Source organism: Lepidochelys kempii, chromosome 2, assembly GCF_965140265.1.
Source record: "Lepidochelys kempii isolate rLepKem1 chromosome 2, rLepKem1.hap2, whole genome shotgun sequence".
Taxonomy (NCBI): Eukaryota; Metazoa; Chordata; order Testudines; family Cheloniidae; genus Lepidochelys; species Lepidochelys kempii.
In genome coordinates, this window is record NC_133257.1 from 34194256 (window position 1) to 34214652 (window position 20397).

Consider the following 20397-nt stretch of genomic DNA (forward strand, 5'->3'; position numbering starts at 1 on the left):
TGTTACCATACACACTGTAACAAGAGTGATCACTTAAGGTGAGCTATTACCAGCCGGAGAGCGGGGGGGGGAAAAAACTTTTGTAGTGATAATCAAGGTGGGCCATTTCCAGCAGTTGACAAGAACGTCTGAGGAACAGTGTTGGGGGGGGAAATAAACATGGGGAAATAGTTTTACTTTGTGTAATGACCCATCCACTCCCAGTCTTTATTCAAGCCTAAGTTAATTGTATCTAGTTTGCAAAATAATTCCAATTCAGCAGTCTCTCCTTTGAGTCTGTTTTTGAAGTTTTTTTGTTGAAAAATTGCAACTTTTAGGTCTGTAACTGAGTGATCAAAGAGATTGAAGTGTTCTCCGACTGGTTTTTGAATGTTATAATTCTTGACATCTGATTTGTGTCCATTTATTCTTTTACGTAGAGACTGTCCAGTTTGACCAATGTACATGGCAGAGGGGCATTGCTGGCACATGATGGCATATATCACATTGGTAGATGTGCAGGTGAACGAGCCTCTGATAGTGTGGCTGATGTGATTAGGCCCTATGATGGTGTCCCCTGAATAGATATGTGGACACAGTTGGCAACAGGCTTTGTTGCAAGGATAGGTTCCTGGGTTAGTGGTTCTGTTGTGTGGTTGCTGGTGAGTATTTGCTTCAGGTTGGGGGGCTGTCTGTAAGCAAGGACAGGCCTGTCTCCCAAAATCTGTGAGAGTGATTGGTCGTCCTTCAGGATAGGTTGTAGATCCTTGATGATGCATTGGAGAGGTTTTAGTTGGGGGCTGAAGGTGATGGCTAGTGGCGATCTGTTATTTTCACCTACTAGAGAACAGGCCCAACAAAGAAAATAACAGAACGCCACTAGCTCTCTGTTCATGTGAGAAGGACCAGGGAAGTAAGTGGGTTTTGGAATAAGCCCCCTAACAAGCATCTTTGTGACTTAGAGCATTAAACCACTCTAGATAGGACAAAGAAGGAATAATGGAACCTAGCGTCACCATTCAGAAGCAATTCCTTAGAATGTACTTATCTAGCTTCCTCAGTTCCAAAATTGGACGAGTCCTCCATCTTTCTTTGGAATTAGGAAATAGTGGGAATAGAATCCTCGATTCCTGAGATTTATGGAAACATCCTCTATTTCTCTGCTAACAGAAAAGTGATTTCTGTTCTTAACACAAACAAATGAAAGTGAAGGGAAAGTTGGTTTGAAGAGCGGGTGTCAAACTGGATGGTGTAACTGTTCCTCATAGTGTCCATGCTCTTCTGCTTAGATGCCTGGTAAAATACCCAGATCCATAGACTTCTTCAGAACTGCACAAAGAGATTGCTTGGTGGATTTCAAGTTCCACTCCATGCGTCCCTGATCTACCAGCTCACAATCCAAAGAATATGATAAGTCCACAGACAAGTGTTCAGTCTTAGTTTTTTTATTCCTTGGAACCAGAGGCCCTGGTTCTATGGAAGTTCCAGGCGTTGATGCTTTATCTTCCAGGCCTGTTTTCCTTGACACCAGTACTGGGTCAGATGATTTTGTTACCAAGTGCTCATTCTCTTTAGAACTGGAGGTTGGTGCCAAGGCAGACAGTTAATGTTGAAAAGGCTTCCTGGAACCAGCAGGGCTCAAAGCTGATCCAGGCTTCTTGTTTTTACCTTTCAGGGCCATAGAAACCTTGCATCCAGAAGTTCTTCTTGATCAGGCTTAATTGTAGAAAGAGAGCTTGGAGTCTGTTCTGCCTCTCTTTTCTGGCTCGTGGTGTGAAAATGCTGCAGATCAAACAATTGGAAGGAGAATGTCCTTCTACTAAACACTTTAGGCAGCGAGCATAGGCGTCCGAATCTGGGAAAACTGATGAACTGATGAACGCGTATCTCTTAAATCCATGCTTTCCTCTTTTCAGATTCATCCATAAGAACAACAAGAACTAACACTAACATTAAAATATATCTAACACTATCTATAAAACAACGAATAAGACACTATAACTATCTGAAGAATTTTGATCCATAGAAGAATCATATCCATCCGTGTCAACAACTGGAAGGACCCAGAGGTGGTAATTGCTACACATCCCCTTTCATGAACATGCCCTCAGAACATGCTCAGTGACTGAGAAAGGGGGTAGAGAGGGGCGAGTGAGCAATTGACTAGGCACTTCTACTAGCACTCAGCCCAGCAGAAGAGTCTGTCCTATCTCGGGGACTCTCTTTCTGCCCCACCACCCCCACAAACATGATACAGTTCTGCGTTGATCTGGAAGCTTACTTTCGCCATCTCCGACTCAAAGAATACTTTCAAGATAACACTGAACAGCACACTGATACACAAGTACCCTCCCACAAACAGCACAAGAAGAAGAACACCACATGGACTCCTCCTGAGGGTCGAAATGATAGTCTGGACCTATACATAGAATGCTTCCGCTGATGTGTACAGGCAGAAATTGTGGAAAAACAACATCACTTGCCTCATAACCTAAGACTGCAGAACGCAATGCCACCCACAGCCTCAGAAACAACCCTGACATTATAATCAAAGAGGCTGATAAAGGAGGTGCTATTGTCATCATGATAGGTCTGACTACCAAAAGGAGGCTGCCAGACAACTCTCCAATACCAAATTCTACAGGCCACTTTCCGCAGATCCCACTGAGGAATACACTAAGAAACTGCACCATTTACTCAGGACACTCCCTACGCTAACACCGGAACAAATCAACGTACCCTTAGAGCTCCAACAGGGGTTATTCTATCTACTACCCAAGATCCACAAACCCGGAAACCCTGGACGCCCCATCATCTTGGGCATTGGTACTCTCACTGAAGGACTGTCTGGATATTTGGACTCTCTACTCAGACCCTACGCCACCAGCACTCCCAGCTATCTCCGTGACACCACTGATTTCCTGAGAAAACTACAATGCATTGGTGATCTTCCAGAAAACACCATCCTAGCCACAATGTAGAGGCTCTCTACACAAACATCCCACACACAGATGGAATACAAGCTGTCAGGAACAGTATCCCTGATGATGCCACAGCACAATTGGTTGCTGAGCTCTGTAACTTTATCCTCACACACAATTATTTCAAATTTGGTGAGAATACATACCTCTAGACCAATGGCACTGCTATGGGCACCCACATGGCCCCACAATATGCCAACATTTTTATGGCTGACCTGGAACAAACGCTTCCTCAGCTCTCGTCCACTCACGGCCCTTCTCTACCTATGTTACATTGATGGCATCTTCATCATCTGGACCCATGAGAAGGAAACCCTGGAAGAATTCCACCATGATTTCAACAGCTTCCACCCCACCATCAACCTCAGCCTGGACCAATCTACATGGGAGGTTCACTTCCTAGACACCACGGTGCAAATAAGTGAGGGTCACATTAACACCACTGTATACCGGAAACCCACTGACTGTTATGCCTACCTTCATGCCTCCAGCTTCCACCCTGGACACACCACACGATCCATTGTCTATAGCCAAGCGCTGAGGTACAACTGCATTTGCTCCAACCCCTCAGACAGAGACCAACACCTACAAGATCTTCACCAAGAATTCTCAAAACTATGATACCCACATGAGGAAATAAGGAAACAGATCAACAGAGCCAGACGTGTACCCAGAAGCCTCCTGCTGCAAGACAAGCCCAAGAAAGAAACCAACAGAACTCCACTGGCCATCACATACAGTCCTCAGCTAAAACCTTTCCAAAACATCATCAGTGATCTACAGCCCATCCTTGACAACAATCCCTCACTTTCACAGGTCTTGGGAGGCAGGCCAGTCCTCACCCACAGACAACCTGCCAACCTGAAGCATATTCTCACCAGCAACTACACACCGCACCAGAGTAACTCTAACTCAGGAATCATAGAATATCAGGGTTGGAAGGGACCTCAGGAGGTCATCTAGTCCAACCCCCTGCTCAAAGCTGGACCAATCCCCAATTTTTGCCCCAGATCCCTAAATGGCCCCCTCAAGGATTGAACTCACAACCCTGGGTTTAGCAGGCCAATGCTCAAACCACGAGCTATCCCTCCCCCACATGGAACCAACCCATACAACAAACCTCGATGCCAACTCTGCCGACACCATCACAGGACCTAACCAGATCAGCCACACCATCACCGGTTCATTCATCTGCACGTCCACCAATGTAATATACACCATCATGTGCCAGCAATGCCCCTCTGCTACGTACATCGGCCAAACTGGACAGTCCCTAAATAAAAGGATAAATGGACACAAATCAGATATTAGGAATGGCAATATACAAAAACCTGTAGGAGAACACTTCAACCTCCCTGGACACGCACTAGCAGATTTAAAGGTAGCCATCCTGCAGCAAAAAAACTTCAGGACCAGACTTCAAAGAGAAACTGCTGAGCTTCAGTTCATTCGCAAATTTGACACCATCAGCTCAGGATTAAACAAAGACTGAATGGTTAGCCAGCTACAAAAGCAGTTTCTCCTCCCTTGCTGTTCACACCTCAACTGCTAGAAGAGGGCCTCATCCTCCCTGATTGAATTAACCTCGTTATCCCTAGCCTGATTCTTGCTTGCATATTTATACCTGCCTCTGGAAATTTCCACTATGTGCATCCAACGAAGTGGGTATTCACCCATGAAAGCTCATGCTCCAATACGTCTGTTAGTCTATAAGTTGCCACAGGACTCTTTGCCACTTCTAGTAGAACATTGCACAGTTCAACAGCCCTGGTCAACACATATCCCAAGAGCGGAAATATGCAGAGGACACTTGAAAAAGAAAAATACTTATCTATATTCAGACATTTCTATTCCAAATGAAATATTCTAAAATACTAACCAGTGATTGTGAACATTAACAATAATACTTGTTTTTTCATAACATTAATTTTCTAAATCTAACAAACACTAACACGGATCTGGATTTTGAATTCTATGGTGAAGTACAATTATCTTAATTCCTGATGTTTACAACTTTTTAACTTTTTTTCACAACTACAAATTTCTCCTAAAAAAAAAAAATGCCTGCTTGGCTTCTGGCCAGCTAACCAATGAAACGCTAATCAAGATGCCAATAACTTGATTGCATAAATCAGTGGTGTCCAACTTGTGGCCCTTAAGGGAGACTGTTAAGAAGAAAATGTAGATTTGAGAATGAACTGAAAATGTGTCCCTTGCACCTCACTCTGTGACTGTGCAGAGTCTGGATCTTCCCTGTCACTACATGGAGGAGACAGGGGTCACTAAGTCCAGGATTGTAAAAGGTATTTAGGTGTTACGGTACTTGGCGTTGCAATGCCTAACTGATTTGGGAGCCTACATTTCATTTTTAAAAGGAATTTAGGCACTTAGGAGTCTATATCCTAACAGCTATCAATGGGATTTAGGTTCCAAAGTTCCTAAATCCTGTTTGAAAATAAGATTTAGGCTCCTAAATCAATTAGGCATCACAATGCTGAATGCAACAACACACAAATACCTTTAAAAACCTGGGCTTTCTTCTCCAGTGGTCTCCCACTACTTCCCTGGAGACCTAAGAGGGGTTGCACTAGTGTGAATAGGGAGTGCTCGGAGCCACTGGTGTCTTCCCTGCTGCAGCTGCTCCCTCACCAGTTTCCCCACTGTCCACCTTCTGGAGGAAAGATAGTAGTTCTGGTTGCTCCACTGTCTGCTTCCCTGCTGATCTGCAGGATCCCCAGACAGAGCAGAATATATGAACCTGCCCAAGCTAGGAAAGTGCCTAAAAAAGGATGACTCCCTTCACCCATGCCGCAACCCAGGAGAGAGGGGAAAAGAGGAGAAGTTGAGACCAAACAACGAGTTGAGGCTTCCTGATTCTCTGACCCAGCCAAGGTTACAGGAGTTTGGGCAGACTTCCCCACACCAGGGAAATCCTAAGTGTGGATTCCTAAGTAAGGAAGCTGTGGGAATGGATGCCAGAGCAAACAAAGGGAACAGAGCAGGACAGAATGCCTGCAGGACAGAACTTGGATCTTTCCGGAATAAATGTTCGACCATCCTGCTGAAAAGGCTGAGCTCCCCAGCATGAACGGATTAACTATGATAGTGATTCAGAGAAAAATCCTGCTTGGTGACTATTGCAAATCCCCATGTGCATGTTTTTAAACTTTGAAACTTCAGGGTTGTGATTTACAATGAACACAATGTTAGCAAAAAATGTTTTCAAGGGCATTCTTGGTTTGAAGAAACCGGATCTATGACCCACATTCAGTGGAGCTGTTCACTTACTGACCCTGGTGTCACATTACTGCCGATAACCATCTTCCCCAAACAAGACCACAAGTTTGGTAATAAAACAGTCTACACTGTGATCCCCATCAGCACAGATGAAAGACCAGAAGCTATAATTACATTATATTCTATTTGTAGACTTTAGGCTTGCAACAACAAACAATAAAAAACTAATTTCAAAAGGTGAATACTTATAGGGAAGAGCTCTAAGCACACTTGTGGCGGTATTAGACAACAAGCCTGTGCAAAGCATTCAATTTACTGCATGTTACAGAGATATGTACATGCCTGTGTATCTAGAGGAAAGAACCACCTAGTGCTCTGTGCAAGCCACAACCTGAGGTCATGAAAACTGCTGATTGTCAAAGTACTTCTCAGATCCCTACCAATCCCCTGAAGTATATGCGAGTGGCAGTGACATTTTGAGCAGTGATGTGGATATCAATTTGAAGGTTCAAAATGAAGGAATACTAAATATAATGGCAGGCATGCAACTGTCAAGGTTCCCTCCCCACTCTGAACTCTGGGATACAGATGTGGGGACACGCATGAAAGACCCCCCCTACACTTATATTCCACCAGCTTAGGTTAAAAACTTTTGAAACTTCCTTTCCTTGTCCTTGGATGGTATTGCTACCACCACCAACTGATTTAAACAAACATTCAGGGAGGGGCCACTTGGAGCCCTATCCCGCCAAGCCCCTTCACCCCCTTTCTTGGGGTGTGGACCAAATCCCTGGTTTTTAGGACACTGAAAATCAATCAGGTTCTTAAAAGAAGAATTTTATTTAAAAAAAAGTAAAAGAATCACACCTGCAAAATCAGGATAGAAGGGTAAATAAAAAGATTTAAAACACAGCGGATTCCCCTCTGACTGCTTCCCAGTTACAAAACAGGAATAAAATTACCTCCTAGCATAGGGAAAATTCACAAGCTAAAACAAAAGATAATCTAATGCATTTCCTTGCTATTACTTACAATTTCTGTAATTTTAGATATATCATTTCAGGATCTTTTTAGGAGCTGGTTTACCTGCTTGGTCTCTCTCTTTGTCCCGAGAGGGAACCAACAAAGAGAGCACAAACAAAACCTTTCCCTCACCCACCCACCCCAGATTTGAAAGTATCTTCTTTTCCCACTGATCCTTCTAGTCAGGTGCCAACTAGGTTAATTGAACTGATTAAGCCCTTACAGGTAAGGGGATTCTGTACCTCTGGCCAGGAGGGATTTTATGTTACTGCATACATAAGGGTTGTTACCCTTCCCTTTATATTTATGATACATACCCCAGATCACAAAAGGCGCTGGACAGCCTGTTCCACGCTGGCCGTGATTTCTTCCTGGAGCTTTAGGAGAAAACAGAGTTAATAAGACACATGCACCTTTAGATATACTACCGATTATATAAAAACTAACAATATTTCCTACATTTCAAGGACGATTTTAACCAGTTGATTCTGGGAAATTTTCACAGGAGAGTGCATCAGCCACTTTGTTAGAAGCTCCTGAAATGTGTTGTATTTCAAAATCAAGATCTTGGAGAGCTAAACTCCACCGAAGAAGTTTTTTGTTATTTTCCTTGACAATATGAAGCCACTTCAGCACAGCGTGGTCGGTTTGCAGGTGGAAACACCATCCCCAAGCGTATGTACGTAGCTTTTCGAGAGCGTAGACAATGGCGTAACGTTCCTTTTCGGTAATTGACCAGCGGCTTTCCCTCTCAGATAGTTTTTTGCTGAGATACACGATAGGATGGAATTCTTGATCTGGTCCTTCCTGCATTAAAACTGCTCCCACACCATGCTCGGATGCATCTGTGGTTACTAGGAAAGGTTTGTCAAAGTCTGGGGCCCTTAGCACAGGGTCAGACATGAGTGTCGCTTTAAGCTGGTTAAAGGCCTTCTGACACTCTTCAGTCCACTGAACAGCATTTGGCTGTTTCTTTTTGGTCAGGTCTGTCAGTGGGGCAGCGATTTGGCTGTAGTGTAGTACAAATTGCCTGTAATATTCAGCCAAGCCTAAGAAGGATTGGACCTGTTTCTTTGACTTTGGGACAGGCCACTTTTGGATATCATTCACTTTGGCCTGTAGGAGGTTGATAGTTCCTTGACCCACCTGGTATCCAACGTAAGTCACTCCGTTTAGGCCTATTTGACACTTTTTAGCTTTAATAGTTAGTCCTGGCTCCCTTATGCACCCAAAGACTTTCCGGAGATGCTCCAGGTGTTCTGCCCAGGAATCAGAAAATAGGGCCACATCGTCAAAATAGATGACTGCAGATTCTCCCAGTCCTGCTAGGAGACCATCTACAAGTTTCTGGAAGGTGGCTGGTGCATTTCGCAGCCCGAAAGGGAGCATATTAAATTCATACAGCCCTACATGCGTGATGAAGGCTGACCTTTCCTTGGCAGATTCATCTAGTGGTACCTGCCAGTACCCCTTGATTAAGTCCAAGGTAGAGATGAACTGGGCCCATCCCAGTTTCTCTAATAGTTCATCTGTGCGTGGCAATGGATAGTTGTCTGGACGAGTCACAGAATTTAGCTTACGGTAGTCCACGCAAAAGCATATTTCCCCATCCGGTTTGGGAACTAGAACCACTGTTAGAGGGGTGGATTACTGCCCATCCCAACAACTGCCCATCCACTGTTAGAGGGATGGATTACACTCATCTGTAGCATGTCCTGGATTTCCCGTTCTATAGCAGTTTTGGTTTGAGGAGCCACCCAGTAAGGTAAAGTTAAGTAAATAAAGACACGGGTGTTGCACAACCCTGAGGCCTCTCTGAGCCTTACTGGGGAGGGTAAGTGGGCCCCAGGAAGAGGGACAGGTCGTGAACCCTGTTACAGACCTGAACTGCAACTTTAGAAATTCCTGACATATATGTTTAATTTTTCAAACTCAGTGTAGCACTAGCCTAAGTTTATGCATTTGCTATTCTTATAAGGCCAAATCTTCCAAAGTCTGAGACTAACGTGCAAAAAAAACCCAACTCATCTGAGCACACATGCACCTATGTTTGTGTGCAAAAACACTCTTTGTGCAGGCAAAAAGTTAATTGGAGACCAAAGTTCAGTGGATAAGTATTTGTTTACATATGCAGTTAATCTGCATATTTAAATATGGGTTTGTCAAGCATAAATTACTCCACAAGGTGCAAAACGGTGAAGAGTCACACACCAAAGCTCTATTTGATGTTACTGAAAATGTTAAGATATGCTGGTCTGAAGTAGCAAACATCTGGATTCTGCCTAATGAGATCTTCACTTGGAGAGGAGAACTATATTCACCTTATGAAGTTTTCAGTGGCCTGAATAGTGGAGAAAAAGTCAGTAAAAAAGCATATCTGTTACTTATTAGTGCTTATAACAACTAGGGATGCTACTTGGCAGTGAATCTGCTGTGTTTCGGCAGTAAACATCTGTAGTAAATAACCCATGCCTACAAATCTTCTGATTCATTAAACAAAGATAAAGGCACATAGGGTTGTTAAAAATAGACAAACTTAATTTAAAAATACACTATTTTCAAATCCGTAATTAAAGTGCTGTAGCCAATCTAGTGTATTTCAAACTATTCCTACCATGCCTTCTTGTACAACCATACCATGTTTCATCAAAAAAGGAAAATCTCTTGCTGATACTGCTTGATATTTCTTAACCCACTGGTGCCAAGCATAACTAAATTATATTTTCATTATGTTTCACATTCCACTTAATATTTGTACTGTCTGACAAAGTTTCCATAGGAAAAAAAAACAGTCATTGTATTCAACAACAGAAATAAAGAGCGGGGAAGAGTATATTAAAAAGCATACGTCAGTACTATAATTTATATAGGTTACAACAAATCATGTTGCTACACCTTTTGGGGATGTTTTCACAGGAGTACCTATGAGTGCCCACAGCAGCATAAGAATAATAATATTTTGATTAGGATTTTTCATCTCTGGCTTTAACTATAAATCTTTCAATACATTCAATTTTGAAGTTATATAGTGGCATTAAGGCCTTGTTTCCATAACCGTACCCATATTGGTCCCAGTGTTGCCTCCTGTGTGTATGAATGACCTTGGGTATCATTTTAACCTGTGCAGAATAATCCCATCACTTTCTGCTTCTGATTGGGGTGAACATATCATGGAAGCTGATTTAGACGGTGTTTGGCACGGCTACTTTTGACCCCAGCTATAGAGAGGAAGTGGAGATGCCACATGGAAATGAAAAATTGCACCTGTACTCGCTTGTATTATCTGAAGGTATTTTGAACCATCAAATTTGATCTGTCAGGTTCAATTTGAATTTGATTTGGTTCAGGTCTTATTTGTGGGTCAATTATCTGGTCAGTTTTACACATCTCTAATCCTCATGCATTTATATTTTTTTATCTAAGCATGTGTATCTCCCATTCTCTCATTTTACAAAGCTCTTGTGCTAGTGGGATGAAGCATGGTCTTGTGCTTTAACCAGAGGAATGAGAAGGCTTGAGTTCCATTGATAGGCCTGCCACAGGATTCCTGAGTAAATCACATGCAAGGCAATTTTCAAAGGGGCATATAACATAGAATTGGAGCACTTGGTTGTGGAAGGAGAACCGGTGTTCCCAGTGAATACAGCATTGGACTAGGAGTCAGGAGACCTCGGTTCCGTTCCTGGCACTGCCACTTCACCTCTCTCTGTCTCAATTCCCCCCCCCCACCCACCCTTTATCTGCCTTGCCTTCAAGGCAGGGACTATCTCATGCTATGTGTCTGTACTGTGCATAGCATATCTGGGCCCCAATCTCAGCTGGGGTCTCACATCACCATTGTAATATAAATCACAATTATTACATGGAAACACCTAAACTTCAGAGAATTCTCAAAGCTCAGATTTGGTGGTCCAGAAGTTCTGAATATGTTCAAGCCACCAGAGCTCCTTGGCACTCTGAACACTCAACTAGTTTCAGTCTTGGGAATTTTCAAAAGACAGCTGTCACATTAGGGTATCGTACCCAGCTACTGCTATACCCACTAGCTGCCAAATGCAAAAATGTCCCTTCACTGCTCTTGGACCCTCATCAGAAAGCCAAGAAGGCTCTTGGTCATACCCAAGAACCATACATGATACCAAAAATGCAGATGCTGCTTGAGTGAGTTGTGGATGGTTCGTCACCTGAGGCCTATTACACTCGCTGAAGGATCTCCTGAAGAAATGTTTTAGGACAGGACTGTATGCCAGGTGAGACTACTGTAGCATTCTGCTACCCCAAACTGATAATGTTTCAAATAAAATTACAAGGACACATCAGGAAACATCCAGTGTCCGCTGTATTTTGGTCCAAACATCATACTGAATATGGGAACACCGGTGAGTTCTGCTCTATGGGATAGGAGGGTAATGGGTGTCTCTCTGTCATATGGGCAGACACTGAGGAGACACTCCTGTTATTAAAGGCACAGAAACATAGGCATGGGACTTGCAGAGAACTCTACTCAAAATTCTCAGTCTGCAAGGAATCAACTCTTTGTCCTATACAACGAGTTACAGCTATATGTGCTGTGAAGGTCTATACAAAAGTGATGCAAACACCCATCAGCAGACTGGTAGCATCAGCAGGGGAAAGGTACACCAACCAGTTGTTTTGAAAAAGCAGCTTGGCACCTGCATTAAATACCATGAATTTGTGTCTCTCAGAAACAAAGATTGTTTCTGATGTTCTTTCTATAAACTTTCCGACAATTAAGAGGAAGTCTTGAGGCCTGACAGGGGGAGTGTTGCTGAGGTCAGGCTGTCAATCCCACACCTTTCATCAACACTAAATTCAACATATGTGGGGCAGGGGAGAAAACACTTGCCTGAATATAGCAGTGATTTCTTTGACTTATCTTGCAGTTTTACAGAGCTCAGTATGGGTAAGATTTATGGCTAAGGCCAAAGTTGGAAACTACAGTCATAGAATTATAGATTATCAGGGTTGGAAGGGACCTCAGGAGGTCATCTAGTCCAACCCCCTGCTCAAAGCAGGACCAATCCCCAATTTTTGCCCCATATCCCTAAATGGCCCCCTCAAGGATTGAACTCACAACCCTGGGGTTAGCAGGCCAAAGCTCAAACCACTGAGCTATCCCTCCTCCATATATCATTCTTGGGCTGCTGTGCACAACCAGAGGTGCTCGTCTGAGACACCAAAGAAATTGTTGCTCCCAAGTAAGGGTAAGTTTGCACAGCTCTACTTCAACACATGAAGCTAGGTAAAATCCATGTCCCGCAGCATTGTAAGTCTTACTCTGTATTACAGGAGATGCTTTAGCAGCAAAAGCTGGGATCAATTTGACATCAGTCAAGAATTCCTGCTGTTAATAATATTTCATTAAATTTTAAGGAACTCACAGCATGTATCTGGTACATGTATCTGGACAGGTGGACACCAGACGGCAGTAAGGCACTACAATAAATCTTTAGTAAACTGGGTCCCATATTACAGCTATTGCATTTTAATTACTATGATTATTTTACATGTATTTACAACATAAATTGTGTCACCACAGCTGTGTTATTTATTGCTTAATTAAAACAAAGATGCCTTACACTTCTTTTTTCTTTCTTGAAGGAAATTCCTTCCACCTGCCCTTCCCTGCTGAAAACAAAATGCATGCAATTTCTGTATAAATAATAGCTTACAAATGGATTTGTAGCCTAAGAGACTGCCCATGATGCTGTGACTTCGTCCCTATCTCCACAAGAGAGAGGGAGGGAATTTAGTGCAGTTCCTCAAATACGAAAATATTATTGCCAAAAAAGGTTAGAATAAAAACGTATCTATTGCCAGACTTCCATTATTGCACATGAAACAATAACACTGTTAAAAAGTCCTAGTAGATTAAAATATGACAAGAGATAATAAATTGGGAAAGTTTTAGGAGGGACTTTTTTGTTGTTTTTGAGCAGCATCTAAGGATTCTGTTCTTACTGGTTTTCTAAAATGTGTTTTATACTACATTTGGCAGAAAAGGACAATACATTAAAACAACAAAAACAAAATTATGCAACAGAATAGCCATTATTGGAATCGTCACACATTTTACTGTCAAATATTTTGGAAGTGTGCTATTTTTGCACTATTATTTGTATTTATTAAAAGTTATAAATTAGCCAAAGGGATCTGACTAGCACCATCAGTACATTAGGTGAAAAATAGAGACAACTTGACTTTGGCTTTCAGCAAGTGGGAGACAGTGTGGCCTAGTGGACAGAGCACTGGGCTGGGACTTGGGAATCCTGGCTTCTATTCTTAGCTCTGCCATTGGCCTACTGGATGATTTTGGGGAAGTCACCTGCCTCTTTGTGACTCAGCTTCCCTATCTGTAAAATGGGAATAATGATACTGACCTCTTTGTTGTCATCTTGTCCCACAATAATCATATCATGCCATAAGTGCTGACTCCATGGGTGCTTCAGGGCTGGAGCACCCATGGAAAAAAAATTGTGGGTGCTGAGCACCCACCGGCAGCCAGCTTCCCTCCACCGCCCCACCCTACTGATCAGTGTGCCCTACTGATCAGCACCTCCCCCTCCCTCCCAACACCTCCTGCCTGCCGCAGATTAGCTGCTCTGTGGTGTGCAGGAGTCTCTGATGGGGGGAGAGGAAGGAGTGAAGATGGGGCACGGTTCGGGGAGTGGGTGGAATGGGGCAGGAAGAGGCAGGGCAGAGGTGGAGTGGGGGCGGGGTAGAGGCTTGAGGGAAGGGGTGGAGTGGGAGTTGGCCATGGGGCAGAGCCGGGGGTGGAGGGGATTGAGCACATTAGAAAGTTGGCACCTTTGTATCATGCTATGAAGTTCAAGAACGAATTTGGTGACTATTACAGGGTCCTTTGTAAGGTCTTGATCCAAGGTGTCAAATCCAAAGTGCATCACTTCCTTACAGCAACACAGTCAAAAGCAGATGTTAAAGCCTGTTCCCATCACAGCTTGCCAAGTGGATAGATTGGTTCCATCTCTATTGATTTTCATTCCTGCAGCATGCCTTGCCTGCAGTATCACGAGGGGATGTTATTTGCCAAGATGCTTTGATACTGATCAGAGGAACTTTTATTTTTCAGTGATTTGTTTCTGACTTACTTTCTAAAGTGCTTTAAGATCTACTGATGAAAAGCACCATATAGGAACCAGGTATTATTGTCAGGGGTTGCATTTCAGCCAGGCAGAGCTCAGCTTGGGAGGTGGCTGGGGGTAAATGTGGCTTTATGCCATCTGCTCCTGGGGCTGGCCAGAGACTACAATCTACACAGGAGCCAGCATAGGAGCTACTGTGGTGGGTCTATGCCACTGTAGGATTCTTCCATGCTTGAGGAATACTCTAAGGGCAGGGTCAGTTGGCATCATATCAGCTTTTCTTACGATGTAGCTGATGATCTTGTCTAGGCCTGTAGACAAAGAGTTTACATTGTAAGCAGATAAAGACAGGGAATGGATGTAATTTAAGCAAGATGACTGAATGCTGGTGTTTAGCATCTACTTATTAGTTCCACATTTTCAAACAATCACTTTTTATCAGTATAACTGTAATACTTGGTGCCAGAATTTTATTTAGTTCTTTCATGGGAGAAAGGGAGGCAACACAAAAAAATTAAATAAACAAAGTCTGTAGCTAGTGTGTTTACTATATCTTGTATTTCTTCATATTTACTGCATGTAACACTGCTCATAAAATTAAGCAAGGCTATTCTTTCCTCCACTGGGTTTTCAAGGTATTGTTGGGACGCTGCTAACTTACTGAAAATGAGTCCACCCATTTTTCCTGCAGAGAGGAATCTGTTTTTTTTTAGAGCAGCAGGTATATTCTCTATATAATAAGATTCCAGGATTGTCACTCTGAAGCCTGGAATATAAGCTGAGTCCACGTGAACCGATGGCAACAGTTACAAGCATGGTTGAGAGCTTTTTGTTCAGAATATCACCAGGTTCAATCATCACTGGAATTCACGGTCTGTTACTGTCTAATTTTTAAGTTATCCACCATTTTGACTTTATGAATTACACCCATGCATTGTACCTCTACAGTAAGGCATGTATCTATGCCATGCCAAATGTCTTAGACCTTTGTGACATCAGAGGCAACTCAACCAATCATCACCCTTATTCTATAAGTTATTTGTATGTAACAGTTTAATTGGTTGTATGAAGGAGACTGTACAGATGGTAGATTACTTGGCCTAACTGCCACCCGTGTGGCAGCATGGGCTTTCAACTACTAGTTACTTGCTAATTTCTCTTTCTCTTATGTGTTACTTTGATTTCTGCTTTGCTGGATGAAGAGTTTATTGCTGCACAAGGAAATGTTTATGTGTATAATCAGATTTACACAGGGGCTTTATGAGAGCAGATATCTTAATAGAACGCTACAACTGCAGCTATCTCTAGCCTTTGGCCATTAATTGCAAGCCTTAATTAGACTTTTGCCCAGACTACTTTACCTTGTTTTTAAGGCCCCAATCCAGCAAAGCTCTTAAGCATGTGCTCCACATACACACGGGTAGTCCCACCGAAGGCAAGGGCAATACTCATGTATGTAAGGTTAAGCATGTGCTTAAGTAGTTTGCTGGATCAGGACCTGAGTCTCCTACCACTTGCCTCATTTTATGAGACACCATTAACCTCTTTAGGTTTCCAGTACCACTCTAACTTCTTAAAGGAAGCAGCAGCCTCCCTGAAGGAGGCTTGGAATACATTAATGTTAAATGTACCTTAAGAGTTTTTTAATCATTCTGGATTTTTCTAAAAACACTGAAGTCTTTAGAAAACTTTCTCCAGGGATTCTGCTTGAGATTTAGCTTCCTTACATTTTTGTAACTGTAGAAGTTGACATTGTCCCTTAAGCATAAATAACACAGGGGCTGTTCTCCATGTTGAACAGCTTCCAAGAAAAATGCACAAATCAGAGGGTCATACAACAATCAAGCATTCTTTATGTTAAGTATAAAAAATCTGTAGCATATGGAAGTGGAGTTAGAGAAGTTGAAGTGAGCCTTCCTCTGGATTTTGACTGCAGGTGAGTTTTAATGGACTAAAGAAAAAGTATTCCTTTTCACTAGGAACCGTGTGGAGACAGTACCAATTCAACTGTGCTTTACTCCTTCGTAGAGGTTAAACTTGAAAGCAGAAGTAATCCCAATAATGCTGTAAACAGTTCTTCCCTGATCTTTATATGACACATGCCCTGGTTTGGACTTTAAGGGCAGAAGATTCTGCCACAGACATACAATCTACTCAGTTCGCTTTTAGAAAACTAGAATGTCACAAGCAACACATGATGCAAGACAATCCTGCCATCTTCCCTATATAGGACGTGGGGGGGGGGGAGAGTTTTGATGTGAGAACAGCCCCAATTACTCTCTTAAATAGGCCTTAAATTTTAGGAGTTGGCAGAATTAATGGGCCATATTTCAAATTCCAATTTGGTATGTTTAACACTTACTTTGAACAGGTGTGAATGACCATACAAGAGGCAAGGCAGAGGAGAATCAGGTCCTGTATATTCAAATTTATTTTCACATATGGATGAATGAAGTGCTTCTGAGAAGACTTGAGCAAGCTTTGCTCATATGTGGAACCAAACCTTGTACTCATTAGGACTAGGTATTGAATAAGCTGTTAAAAGTTCTCTTATTGCAAATGCCCTTCTGCCCTAGTGTTCTGACTTCTGTTCTGCAAGAAATGGCATTGCCACAGATGGACCATTTCAGCAAAGCAAAGGACCAAGCAGGTTACAAACAGCAACTTCAGGACCTTTACATTCAATAGAAGAGATATGGAGATGAAGAGAAAACTGAAGCTATATCTTCAGTGAAAAAAAGATTTTTTTTTTTTACTGCGGGATAACTAATGCACATTAGCTATCCCACTGGTAAAATCCTAGTGAAGTAAGGTGTTGTGGCTTTTACTACTAGTTAGGCTAAGCAAGATCAACCACTGATGGAGTTATAGAGTTGACCTCATCTAGCTTCAGAGACAGAGGCAAAGTGTAAAAACTACAGTGCTATGTCTCCACTAGGATTTTAGAGCAGAATAGATAATGCATTTTAGTTATCTCACAAGAGGGAAAAATCATTTTTGGTAGAGAAGCCAAAGCCAAAGGAGAGAACCTCAAGTTCAGGGATAGGTGAAATGTGGTGTTCAAGAGAGGAGAAGAGAATCCAAGGGAAGAGCAGAGGAAATAAGGCTAGATGGGATATAGGAACGCAAGAGAGGAAGAGTTTCAGAGTAACAGCTGTGTTAGTCTGTATTCGCAAAAAGAAAAGGAGTACTTGTGGCACCTTTGAGACTAACCAATTTGTTAGAGCATAAGATTTCGTGAGCTACAGCTCACTTCCTCAGATGCATATCGTGGAAACTGCAGCAGACTTTATATATACACAGAGAATATGAAACAATACCTCCTCCCAACCCCACTGTCCTGCTGGTAATAGCTTATCTAAAGTGATCATCAGGTGGGCCATTTCCAGCACAAATCCAGGTTTTCTCACCCTCCACCCCCCCACACAAATTCACTCTCCTGCTGGTGATAGCCCATCCAAAGTGACAACTCTTTACACAATGTGCATGACAATCAAGTTGGGCTATTTCCTGCACAAATCCAGGTTTTCTCACATCCCTCCCACCCCCATACACACACAAACTCACTCTCCTGCTGGTAATAACTCATCCAAACTGACCACTCTTCAAGTTTAAATCCAAGTTAAACCAGAACATCGGGGGGGGGGGTAGGAAAAAACAAGAGGAAACAGGCTACCTTGCATAATGACTTAGCCACTCCCAGTCTCTATTTAAGCCTAAATTAATAGTATCCAATTTGCAAATGAATTCCAATTCAGCAGTTTCTCGCTGGAGTCTGGATTTGAAGTTTTTTTGTTTTAAGATAGCGACCTTCATGTCTGTGATTGTGTGACCAGAGAGATTGAAGTGTTCTCCGACTGGTTTATGAATGTTATAATTCTTGACATCTGATTTGTGTCCATTTATTCTTTTACGTAGAGACTGTCCAGTTTGACCAATGTACATGGCAGAGGGGCATTGCTGGCACATGATGGCATATATCACATTGGTGGATGTGCAGGTGAACGAGCCTCTGATAGTGTGGCTGATGTTATTAGGCCCTGTGATGGTGTCCTCTGAATAGATATGTGGGCACAATTGGCAACGGGCTTTGTTGCAAGGATAAGTTCCTGGGTTAGTGGTTCTGTTGTGTGGTATGTGGTTGTTGGTGAGTATTTGCTTCAGGTTGCGGGGCTGTCTGTAGGCAAGGACTGGCCTGTCTCCCAAGATTTGTGAGAGTGTTGGGTCATCCTTTAGGATAGGTTGTAGATCCTTAATAATGCGTTGGAGGGGTTTTAGTTGGGGGCTGAAGGTGACGGCTAGTGGCGTTCTGTTATTTTCTTTGTTAGGCCTGTCCTGTAGTAGGTAACTTCTGGGAACTCTTCTGGCTCTATCAATCTGTTTCTTTACTTCTGCAGGTGGGTATTGTAGTTGTAAGAAAGCTTGACAGAGATCTTGTAGGTGTTTGTCTCTGTCTGAGGGGTTGGAGCAAATGCGGTTGTATCGCAGAGCTTGGCTGTAGACGATGGATCGTGTGGTGTGGTCAGGGTAAAAGCTGGAGGCATGCAGGTAGGAATAGCGGTCAGTAGGTTTCCGGTATAGGGTGGTGTTTATGTGACCATTGTTTATTAGCACTGTAGTGTCCAGGAAGTGGATCTCTTGTGTGGACTGGACCAGGCTGAGGTTGGTGGTGGGATGGAAATTGTTGAAATCATGGTGGAATTCCTCAAGGGCTTCTTTTCCATGGGTCCAGATGATGAAGATGTCATCAATATAGCGCAAGTAGAGTAGGGGCTTTAGGGGACGAGAGCTGAGGAAGCGTTGTTCTAAATCAGCCATAAAAATGTTGGCATACTGTGGGGCCATGCGGGTACCCATAGCAGTGCCGCTGATCTGAAGGTATACTTGTCCCCAAATGTGAAGTAGTTATGGGTAAGGACAAAGTCACAAAGTTCAGCTACCAGGTTAGCCGTGACATTATCGGGGATAGTGTTCTTGACGGCTTGTAGTCCATCTTTGTGTGGAATGTTGGTGTAGAGGGCTTCTACATCCATAGTGGCCAGGATGGTGTTATCAGGAAGATCACCGATGGATTGAAGTTTCTTCAGGAAGTCAGTGGTGTCTCGAAGGTAGCTGGGAGTGCTGGTAGCGTAGGGCCTGAGGAGGGAGTCTACATAGCCAGACAATCCTGCTGTCAGAGTGCCAATGCCTGAGATGATGGGGCGCCCAGGATTTCCAGGTTTATGGATCTTGGGTAGTAGATAGAATATCCCAGGTCGGGGTTCCAGGGGTGTGTCTGTGCGGATTTGATCTTGTGCTTTTTCAGGAAGTTTCTTGAGCAAATGCTGTAGTTGATTTTGGTAACTCTCAGTGGGATCAGAGGGTAATGGCTTGTAGAAACTCGTGTTGGAGAGCTGCCGAGCAGCCTCTTGTTCATATTCCGACCTATTCATGATGACAACAGCACCTCCTTTGTCAGCCTTTTTGATTATGATGTCAGAGTTGTTTCTGAGGCTGTGGATGGCATTGCATTCCGCATGGCTGAGGTTATGGGGCAAGTGATGCTGCTTTTCCACAATTTCAGCCCGTGCACGTCGGCGGAAGCACTCTATGTAGAAGTCCAGTCTGCTGTTTCGACCTTCAGGAGGAGTCCACCTAGAATCCCTCTTTCTGTAGTGTTGGTAGGAGAGGAAGAGGCTTACTTCATCGGGATCTCTGATACCTTTTTCTCCTCACCACATTTTCCTCTTTAAAGCCCAAACACCTGGTACCTCTCATCATTATTAAGGCCATGATCTTCCAATCTGTTCCATGTGGGCAAACCCCAGGACCTATGGAGAGCCCTTTATGACTTAAATGGAGCTCCACTCAGGCTTACTGGTGCACCCATGCTATCCCCTTGCAGAACTGGGGCCCTATATCATGGTGACACCCAAAACACAGAGGAAAGCATAATCCCTGCCTTGAAGATTACATAATCTAGCCCAACAATCACAGGCAAAGAATGAGGGACAAGCGTATAACATACATGCCGGGTCATCTTGGATGATGATAGGCTTATTTTCATAATTATA